An 11,625-nucleotide genomic window follows, 5' to 3' on the forward strand; every position below is an offset into this window, starting at 1 on the left:
AGTTGTCCTTTGTCACTGGCATACAGGACAGGGGCCTTCCCACTGCCAGCTGGCCAACGTGGGGGCTGGGGACAGGCTGGGCAATGATCACCTCCTCTGGGCACTGCAGCCCCCAGGCTGCCCAGCAGCACCCAAGGTGAGGTGGAGATGTCTGCTCTGGGGAGGGTGATGCTGGGACCCTGTATGTCTAGGAGCACCACAGCACCCAGGGGTGGACAGGGTTCCTGGCCCCAAAGGAAATGCAGCTCCACGCTAGAGGTGCCCTTGCAGTATGTGGATAGCAGCATCATTCTCAGCAAGTCAAATAATTCTCAGCATTTTGACAGCTACATAAGGCTCTCTGTAAACCCCATGTATTGCTTCACAGATGAAAAGTTGCTAGAGGTGCTGAACTGCCTTGGTGTCCTCTGGGAAAGAAGAGGAAAACTCACTACCATGACATAAAGACATTCCTCCCAGATGGACTGGGCAAGGCAAGACCACAGAGCAAGGAATTTGGCTGAACTTGCCTTCAGCTGTGCTAACCCTCCTCCACAAAAACCCCTGAGGTTTGTTTCAAGCCCCAAGGGCTGTGGCAGCTCAGGCCAGGTGGCAATGGTGAGGGAGGATGCTGGCTCCTGCTGCTTTCCCCACGCAAAGTAGGCAGCAAACTACAACCAGGAGACCCCAAGGAGCTGGTGACGCCCCCCCCAGCAAGACATGGCTGGAGAGTCTCCCAACCCACCTGATTAGCAGCCTTGCAGCCTCAGCTGACAGAACTGAGTGGCCCATCCTCTGTTAGAGGGGCTCATGAGGTGGAGTGAAGGAGAGGGGGTTTCTCACCTGTAGCCTCAAGCACTGGGCACTTTCCCTGAGCTATGGTGGGAGCAGGGCTCATCTTGCTGCTGCTGCTGCCTCTTGTTCCATGTGGTGAGTTCAGTGCATGGGCTGTGGGGAGCTTTGCCCCAGTGTGGGGGTTACAGCAGTGAGCAGGGAGCTCTTGTAGGATACCCAACAGGAGAATACAACCAGTCAGCTTTTATAAATCTTAGTGCAACCTGGTGTGCTTGCCTCTGGCAAGTGATCTTGGTTTGCCTTTGCTGTAGCTCTGCTGGGACTGGATGCCTTTCTTGCCTTCTCCATTAGGTGCTGTTTGTCCCAGCCTCCTCCTGGCTGCTGTGGCAAGTGAGCCATTGCCCATACAGTCTGCTCCTTTGTGTTGTGGCTGACTAAGTAAGAGAAACGGCTTGGTCCTGCAGGACTTGCTAACTGGTGACCCTGGGGCAGACAGGTCAGAAAAGCATCTATGAGACCAATGAATGGCAGCATGTTCTCAAATCTTTCTTACTCATCTGCCTGCAGTGGTAAACATATTTATAACTCCCTGTCTGGCCTGCTCCCATATCGTGTAAGAATTGCTTTCCTAGGGATGCTTATATGTAAGAGAAGAGGTAGTAATGAGACTAGTGCTAAAAAATTCTGCCCTGCTGGGAGCAAGGGATGGGATAACCACCTAGATGCCATTTCTCCTTCTCCAGGATTATGCTATTCCTTCTGCTGTTGCTAATGCCAGCTCCCCCTTTACCTAAGGGAATGGTGTTTTCTCCATCATTTACCTTCCTGATAAAGTCTATTTATTTTCTACTTCACTAGTAGATTTGCTGCTATAGCAATAATCACTAAGTCTCTTGTTGGAAAAGCTAGTCAGCAGCAAGGGCTAGGGAGAGCTTGGTTCAGGTCAGTGGCTTAGAAAATTGATGTTGTGACTGTTGTGACTGAGCTTTCTGCAGTAGTCAAATGCTTCGAGGCCAGAGAGTGCCCTGGGAATATGATAAAATGCTATTAAAAAAAGAGAGGGAGAGGGGCTGCACTGAACTCATTTAGCCCCTCTACAGCCAGGAGTGCTGCAGGAGTTTTGCAAGGATCCTCACAACCTTGCGGGGTGAGTCCCACTTATTGCTGCTGAGGTTTTGGGGTGGTTGACTGTCTGGGTAGAGGAGAAAGATGTGGTCTCCTCAGCTCACTGGCACTTGGGTAAGGTGGTATGAGAAACTGGTGGGGTTTCTAATGCCTGCCAACCTAATGGGAAGGTTAAGCAAGTAGAGTTGCCTTCAAGTCTATGCAGAAGACATAGGGTGCAAAGTTAGAAAGTGCCATCACTGTGATAGTTGGTAACATTCTGGATCCAGATTCAGTCTCCTGGTGGCTCCAGTGAGTTATTCTAGGCTCTTGCTGGTGCAAACACAGTGCAAGTACCTCCTAAATAATGAGCATTATATTGCTTATGTTTGCTTGGATGGGAACTGAACTCTTATCTAAGCCTTGGCTTGGAAGAGGCAGGGAACCCCTCCTATTGGCATGAGAAACACATTAGAGGAGAGTGTTTAAAAAAAGTGATTTTTAGCTAGTGCAGACACAAGCCAGATGAAGGGGGTGGAAGAAGCTGCTGGCCACTTCTCAGCAAAGGACCTGGAAGAGGATGCTACCCCTATAAAACTTCCCAGCCTGTAGAAACAGACCTCCAGTATAAGGATTTGCACTCAGTTCCTTGTCTTTGCGTCCCAAGTATTTGAGGTCGCCCCTCCTGTGAGATCTTTGTTGTGATGACCACGTTTAGGAGCTGCCCACCCCTTCCTCCTCCACCCAGCATTCAGTCCAGCAAGCCTGTCAGTGTGTGCATCAAACCCTGCTGGCTGAGGGCTTAGGGCTGTTTTCCCAGAGAACTTAAATTTGTTTGCCATTAATTTATCTCAAGCTGCACAGTTCATTGAAGCATCTAAAACTTAATCAGAGCCAGCCATCCCTGGCTGGACCCTGCTCTAAGTCAAACTTTCTCCATGCTCATTGTCCACATTTCTAAGGCTCAATTGGTGCCAAAATTGATGTAAGAAAACTCTGTCTCCTTGCAATGTTTTTCAGACCAAACCCAAGACTGAGTTCTGTGCCAGGTCAGTTCAGAGACAAGATCTTTTGTGTTGTTTTACTTGCTGAAATTAGGTGCCCCAGGGCACTTGAGGTATGGAAGCTTTGAAACAATAAACTTTTAAGAAAGTCTGGCATCATTGTAACCTGTTGCACTCATGACTTAATTTTGTAAATCCCAGTTGCATTTCATTAAGAATAATTAGGCTACTGGATAAAATATATAAATTTGCTTTTTCTTTTTTTTTGACTGCAGACAAATCATGAAAGTACCCCACAAGAGACCTCAGCTTTGCACACATGAGCTTCTTATCAAGAAATGCAATTTCTGTGTTTTCATTTATCTCTGTGTAATTGCTTTCAGCTTGGGGCTCAGGATGGAGCCAGGAAAACTGTGATACCTGGGCTTTGTCTCATTGATTCCCCAGCTGACAAAAGAGTTGAAGGTGATGCATTTGAACACAGAGGAATGTGGAGTGTTGTCCCACTGCAAAACATCCTTGTTTGTCTCCTGAGCACAGAGCTCATCCCATCGACCTGAAGAGCCCAGAGGGTGCTCTGCCAGTGGGATTCTTCTCTTGAACAAAGTGGTGGGAGAGAGTCAGTGCCTGGGGTGCAGTCCTGGCAGGCCTGTGTTGCACTACTCTGCCTTCCCTCTGGGAAAGGAAGAGGAGAGGCAGAAGCAGAAGAATTTCTCTTTGATCCTCAAGTCATTGAACATTGATTACTCAGGAGTGGGAATCGGATTTAAAATCCTCCTGGCCCACATTCCCAGGCTGACTCCCCCTTTCCGAAGTGGGAGGAAATGAGCTGATCTAATAATTAAGGCAAAAATATGAGGCTGGTGTGAGCTAATGTAGCTACAGAAATTTTGTGGTGTGCACCAGCTGAGGATCTGCTGGGTTTTGTGGCACAGCAAGAGGCTGCAGAGGTAGGAAATGAGGGGGAAATGAGGCTGCAGGGGGAGGTTACATTGTCTGGTAGTTTGTGCTCCAGTAAGGAGAAGCACAAAGCAGTGGCTGTGGGATGATGCTTTAAGAGTAACTGAGCAGGACAGGGATGCAGGGGTCTGTTTAGCAAAATACTATTTGTCTACATGTTGCTAGAGCAAACTGGCTGGCACCTGTAGCAAATATTTTCTGCTGCCTCCTCCCTGAAAAGGAGGTGTTCCTCTGTGAAAGGGAAGAGTTCCTGCACATGGAGCAGCTTGTATACAGGGAGTATACTCCCTTGTCTACAGGGAGTAGCATGAAGGGCAAGAATAAGCAAATTACAGACTTGGTTTGGTTTGGAAGGCACCTTAAAGGTCCTGCACTTTGGCCACAACAACCCCATGCAGCGCTACAGGCTGGGGACAGAGTGGCTGGAGAGCAGCCAGGCTGAAAAGGACCTGGGAGTCTGGATCGACAAGAAGCTGAACATGAGCCAGCAGTGTGCCCAGGTGGCCAAGAAAGCCAATGGCATCCTGGCCTGTATCCGGAACAGCATTGCCAGCAGGTCCAAGGAAGTGATTCTGCCCCTGTACTCAGCCCTCGTGAGGCCACACCTTGAGTACTGTGTCCAGTTCTGGGCCCCCCAGTTCAGGAAGGATATCGAGGTCCTGGAGCAGGTCCAAAGGAGAGCAACCAGGCTGGTGAAGGGACTCGAGCATAGACCCTACGAGGAGAGGCTGAGAGAACTGGGGTTGTTCAGCCTAAAGAAGAGGCGGCTCAGGGGAGACCTCATCGCTCTCTACAACTACCTGAAAGGAGGGTGTAGCCAGGTGGGGTTGGGCTCTTTTACCAAACGACTTTCAACAAGACAAGAGGGCATGGACTTAAGTTGTGCCAGGGGAAGTTTAGGTTAGATATTAGAAAGAATTTCTTTACGGAAAGAGTGATCCGTCATTGGAATGGGCTGCCCACTGAAGTGGTGGATTCTCCGTCCCTGGAGATATTTAAAAAGAGACTGGATGTGGCACTCAGTGCCATGGTCTAGCAACCGCAACGGTGGTTCAAGGGTTGGACTCGATGATCTCTGAGGTCCCTTCCAACCCAGCCAATTCTATGATTCTATGATTCTATGATTCTATCTAGTTTCAACCATCCTTACCACAGACAGGGACAAAGGAAAGGATGGTGTAGGGAGATGGTAAGGTCTTGGGGCCAGGGGGATGGATCCTCTGGATCCTTGGCTAGCGTCAAGTCCTGAAAGCTCAGGAAAGCAAGGAAGAGGGGAGGTGTCTGTCCAGTCCCCTGTTTTGAGATGAGTCAGGGTCTCATTCCTCTTATGTACCACCGGGCTTGACGGTGGTTGCCAAGGGTCAGCCATGTCTTGGAAATTATTCCTCTGGGCTCCAGGCAGCTGGGCATCCCATGCACTGACACTGGGAGGAAAAAGTTGTTTTCTGGGCTGTTCTCCATGATTTCATACTTTGGGATGGACAGGAGTCATTACATCTCAAAACATACTTGATCCAGTTTGAGGGATACCTTCAAGGGACATTTCCTTTTTTGTGGAGATAGCCTGATTTGAGAAGATGTGGTTATTACCACTGCTCATTGAATGGTCATCCTGGAGCAGTAAGTAAGCCTGATCTCCTCTCTCACTCTTGACTCCCCTTGCAGTAGAAGTCACTCTTAAGAACGTGGGGAGGTCCTGGGCCCAGGTATGTGGTCTGTTGTCAGTGGGGGAAATGCTCTCCTTGGGGCAGAGTGAGGCCCAGTCAGATTTGCCATGGGTACTACAGCATCCCAGGCACCTCCTCACAAACTGGTCCTGCTGGGTTTCTCCCCAGAGCCTGGGGGAAGGGCTCTCCCACACAGGGAGACTGCAAATCTAATTCAAATGGCCTGTTGGGGGCAAAGACCAGAGGAACATTTCTGAGGCAGAAGGAGAATCACTGCAGCTTCCTGGAAAAAGCAGCCCTGGCAACTGTCCCACGTCTCCTCGCAGCCATGCTGGCTTCTGTACTTTTAATGCACAACCAGCTTCCCAGGTCATGCTACAGACCTCTTAATGGGCAGTGACAATGATATAAGTGGCCCCTTTGCCAGCCTTTTTGTAATCAATTATAATGTAATTGCAGACCAGTCAGCTTCACATCTGTTTCTTGCTCAACTCGAGCATCGTTTTGAGGACTGATGTTGAGTAATGAGAAAGTTGCTACGGTATAGAAATTTCAATGTGCAAAATTAACCTTGGTAACAATGCAACTCCTTGCCTCTCTTTTCAATGCCAAACTATTCCATGCTTTTATTCTCGGGTGTTATGCTGCCAGTGTTTTTCCTACATTCCCATTATGGCAGCATTTGCATTGCCAGACAATCCCAATGTCAGACATTTCTGGGAAGTACAGGAAGTCCCCAGTTCCAGTAAACAGCCTTCTGGGATTAAAGCTGAGCTGTGCCAATAGTGTGTCTGTTACTTATGGCTGGAAGTGATTAGAAAAATGAAAGGAAGGTTTTCCCTAGGGGTAAAAAAAAAAAAAAAAAAAAATCTCAATTTACTAGAAAGCATTGAAGCCAAGGCTCAGGTTGAAACCCCTCTTTCCCCCCCCCCAGGTGCGTTGATGCTTGGAGACACACTTCAGGGCAGGCAGCTATAATGAAGTGTGTGTTTGCCAGTCCCCTCAAGCCAGGCTGCCCAGACTTGCTGCTTCCAAAGGCTGCATGAGTATAATAGCATCCTGGTAGTTCACAACACTCAGACTTCCATGAAAGAGTTCAGTCCCACTGAGGTTAGAGAAGAGATTAAGAGCAGGGATTTGGAAAAAAAAATAATCTATGAAACTCCTAGAAATCAGTGATAAATAGGCTTAACAGCTCTTTTCTGAGCACTGGGGGTTTTGGGATTCTCAAATGAACACAGTCTGGAAAAAAAACCAGCAGTTGCTTCAGGGTTGCTTCTGGGTTTTGTCCTGTTTCAGTAGTATTTCAGGCAGACCTTTAATCAGCCGTAATTGCAAAGATCTCAAAATGAGTTGGCTGCCCTATTGCATCCTATGATTTGAGAGTTGGTAATGGGAAAAGCTGACAGCTGAAGGACAGATCAGTTGTGTGGCTCCTGTGGGTATCTCTTGTCAGTGCCTGGTCCCAAGCAGGTTGGTGAACTCAGTTCATATCTCCCGCTGAGAGCAAAACTCTCACCCTGCCCCTCAGAGCACTTGCTGGGTCCCTAGAGGAGAGTTAACTCCTTTGCTAATGATCTGGTTTGCTAAAGATGTGATCTACTGCCCATCTATTTATTGGGTGACTGCTGTCTACCTAATTGCTAAAAGAAATACTGAATAGTGTTTTGACTGTGGTGGAGCAGGTTTCTTCAAGTTTAATTGCGACATTATATTGCTTATAAAATATGCAGAAAAGCAGTAATGGACAAACACTTGTCTAGCATTAATTTAAACTACAGGTAGTTGCCCAAAATCACCATAAAAGTCTTGGGTGTAGGACTCCATTCATCTCCTAAATGCACTGATAACAAAAATAGGAAAGAGGATTTATGAGGCCAAAATTACTTGGCAATCTGTTCACATTGCTTTTAAGGCTTCTCATGTGCCTTTTAAGATCCCAGACTGCAGATAACACAGGCTAAGCTTGATGTTTCAAGGCAAAAATGGCACAGGGGTTCTGTGATTTCCAAGGTGAAACATAAACTGTCCTTTTCCATGGACTGAGCTGTCTGTAATGAAATATTCTGGCACCTCCCCTGGCAGTGTGGGGATGCCCATGTATGAGCAGTGGTTTGGTGGATCGCAAATGAAACAAGAAATCTATTTATCTATTGGAAAGTAAGTCCAACTTTTCCAGCTTGGAGGAGGGCAGGGAATCCTCTGCTTTGTTGCTGATGTGAAACCAGCCCAGTTCAAAGTCCCATTACCAAAGGCCAGCCACAGTTTCCAGGGCAGGAGCACACTGCAGGATTGCAGACTCCATGGCAGGACTTGCTTTGTGGTGGCAGCTCCTTCTCTCATCTACCTGGAGCTGGTTGTTTTGTTGGTTTTTTTTTTCCTTTTTCCCCCACCAGGAATCTCCTGAAAAGCCTGATGGTGACAGTGGAGAGCAGTCACCTTCAGCAGGTGGGCAGACAGGAGCAGAGCATCCCTCTCCCATGTGTCATCATTATCCAGCCCCTGTTCAAATGGCTGCGATGTTGCCCCATTGAGCCAGCAGCTGCCAGCCCAGGATGGCAGGCAGAAGCCCAAAGGGATGAGCTGCCACTGTGGGAGGGTGTTTTACATGGGCAAAGTTCTTATCTGGTGCTCTGGACCAGAAAACACACCCTTCCTCCTTCTCTTCCTTCTAGCTCTCTAGCATAGAGAAATATCCCCTCCCCTTAGTTCTTATCAAAGTAACACAACAGGGTCAATTCTTTTTGTAGGCTTTGATTAATTGTCCCAAAAGTTTATCCCTTGGTCAGGGTCTGTGCTCTGGCTATGCCACTACTTTCTTTTGTGCATCAGATTCTGATGTGCCCTTGTGTTCCCATTGTACAAGCTGTATCAGCACGGTTTCCTTCAGCCCTGTTGTGCTTGCTGCTGGAAAACCATCCTCTTCCTCTTGGCTGTAGCCCTGGACTGTTACCTAGCAATGGGCTGCAAGGGTCCTGCACACTGAAAAGTGGGGCTGGAGTAAAACCTGCTCCCTTCAAGCACTTCTGCAGACAAAGGCAAAGCCTTTGGAGGTAATTTTAGGGTGTCAGAGCTGAGAAGTGGCACAAGTCTCTCAATTTCCTAGGATTTTCAAAGGCAATTCCCTGAGATATATAGAGAGCTACAATGGGTTACAGGCAACTGGCCATGACTGCCTGTGACCATCAGATGGCAGATCAACCATCATAAAATAACCTTCTGTCACTGGCATGTCTGGGATCACTGCCTTGGATGGTGATGGCCTTATGGCTTGCCCATAACAGCAGGAATAAGGGAAATAAGATACAAAAAATAATAATCCATTTCATGGCTTAGACATCCTGGTAAGTGATGTGTTGGAAGGCTGCTTGAGGGCTGCCTGTGTGCCTGTACTTTGCAGCTAAACAGACTAAGCAGGAACATCTTGACAGCATCTAAGCCATGTGGACACCCCTTGAGGAAACTGCAGGGCTCCCTGCTTAGCCCTTCTGAAGGCTCAGCATTGCCAATGGCCTGTCAAGGCAGCCAAGGAAAACTGATCCATTTTTTTCTTCCAGTACCAAGGAAATATCAACCAATATGAGTCTGGATTGAACTGAGCTGAATCTTTTTTTGTTTCTCATGTCCTGCATAACTCCTCTGATCTGATCAGCACTGGTCTTTGGAGAGAATGATGTAAAAGTTTCTCACAAGCACCAGCCTCTTTGTTCCCACGCAACATGAGACCAACACAGAGGCAATCTGGTCTCCTCATCTCTGCTGTGCTGTTACCCCTCTTTTGTCCTCTTCCCAAGTATCCTTCTGCTTAAATTAATGTTCAAAAGCAGCAAATAATCTTCCTGATGTCTGCCTCTGAATTTACCAAGTAAATTTGATTGCATCTGACTAACCCCACTTCCTATTCTCGTTTTATAAATTCTCACACGTGACTGCAGTGGGTTTGGAAAGGGAGAAATAGAACAGTAAGACCTGAAGGATGCTGTTTGTGCCTGGATATCAGACATGTTCCTGGCAGCATGAGATTTATCTGCTCAGTTGTGCATCTTCTCATCTGCAGGGGAAGAAGTTTAATTCAATTTGCCTTTCCCACAGGGTTAAAGACTTCCAGGCTGGGAGATACACTGTGCATGACTGGTGGTTGGTGCAAAGGGAAAGTTGAATGACAGGGTCTTCAGGACAGAGTTGCAGGAATAAAGGGGCAATGAATAAGGGAAAGGAGACACTTTCTTTCAGAACTAGAAATGCAAGAGATGACTCCTGCCAGATGGAAAATTCAAGTAACCCTTTTCTCATCAGGTCTCCTTGTCAGAGGGCCAGTCCCTGTAGGGATGTGCAGATCAGCATTTTCCTGCTGCATGGGACCTTGGAGCATGGTAGGGAAGGTTGCACTTTGCAGTGCAGCTGTGCATATTCATGCATGCATATTGATGTATGCATATTGGAGCCTCAGGAAAGCAATGCTATCCTTCCAAGGTGTTAGAAAAGTAAGGATAGTTCTTTTGTATGTAAAAATATGCACTCTTCTATACTCTCTCCTCTAGTTATCAGAAAACTGTTCTCTCAAAGGAATTGTACTTGCTTGAGTTTTATTAGATTTTAGAGGAGATGGGAATGTCTGTGAATGTTGCTTTTTATTTTTACCTCCCCATTGGTTTAGGGCCCATCTACAAGAGACAGAGGAAACTTGTCTTCCCCCTCCTCAACAGCCCTCCCAGGAGAGACCACAGTGCCTCTCAGCCAGGGCAAGTCTCTTATGCTAGCAGCCTGCTGGGAGCTTTGTCCTGGCTCCTGAAAGCCTCCAGCCCTCTAGTCTAGTGTTTGGAAGAAAAAACCAATGTCAGTTGTCCAGCTTGCGGAGGCATGACCTGCCCCAAGCCTGTTTTGAGGCACTGGCTGGGGGTAAAGCAGTTCATTACCTTCCTAGCCAGGTGCCTCTCCTCAGCGATCCCAAACTGCTTCAAAACAACTCTGCCCGAGGCAGGCAACTGGTGTGAGGCTCCAGTTGCTCTTGCCTTTGTGCTGGGGATGCAGGTCCCATAGCAACTGGGCTGTTGGCTATCATGTGGCCAGAGGGATGAGCTATCTTGCAGATCCTGAACATGGCCTGGTTGTTCCCACACCATGTGGGGTTCTGGCTCCCTGTAGAGAGCCAGACCTGCAGCATGATGTGAGGGACATGGGGCAGGGGGAAAGCATAGAAGGTTACAGCTCGTATGCCTCAGCTCCTGCTGGGCAGAAAGCTTGTCCTGTCGACCTGCAAACCTTCTTATCCCCTGGAGAGAAAGGGAGGCAACGCTGATGCTACCAGCACTTTGCTGGGTAAGGGCATTACAAGGAGCTTCAGGAGTATGGATGTTGACAGAGACTGAAGCATGATTGCCCCCCTTGCATAGATCTGCCCTGGGAGCTGCTAACATCAGAACCTCCACCTCAGCATGCAAGAGCCACCACCTCTGCTGAAACCAGGGGAGACCTTGCCTGATGGCACTGCAGGCAATAGGAAGGGGATCCTGTCACAGGGGGTTGGAAAGGAGGCAGTCCCCACCTCTGCCTCGATGTCCTCTTATGCTCAACCCTTCTGATACCTTCACTCAGACAGTCCCACTGGGAAATGGGCTGCAATAGACGAGTTTGTTCAGTGCCAAGATCTCTTCTTGTCCTAACAGTGTCTGTGTGGCCCATCTTGCCCTGCCCTAGGGAAGGCTGCTGACCAAGCTGCCACTAGTCCCCTTGGGGTGGACTTCCATGGATTTTTTTTCAATTTGCTGTTGCTTGGAAAGTTCCCTGACCTCTCCCCAACCTTGTGTGAACATTTTCAAACCAGTCCTGCAGCTGATGTTAATGAAATAGCTTTCATTTTTACATTCTTTACGGAAAAAAAGGGTCTTGTGTATGGGAAAAGGCAAGTTGCCAAACTGCAAGTCAGATCAGGGGACTGAAGCACCAGAGCTTAAACTGGTGCATTTCAGATTAAACAAGAACAGATGAACGAGCAGGGATGGTGCCAGGCCCCGTGACTGGGGAGAAGCAAGCAAGGTTGTGTTGACTTCTGTGGTAAAGCTGCCTGTCATGCAACACTGTCAAAGGCTGGGGTTGCTGGCACAGGAATAAATAGC

Source organism: Calypte anna, chromosome 1, assembly GCF_003957555.1.
Source record: "Calypte anna isolate BGI_N300 chromosome 1, bCalAnn1_v1.p, whole genome shotgun sequence".
In the NCBI taxonomy this organism is placed as follows: domain Eukaryota; kingdom Metazoa; phylum Chordata; class Aves; order Apodiformes; family Trochilidae; genus Calypte; species Calypte anna.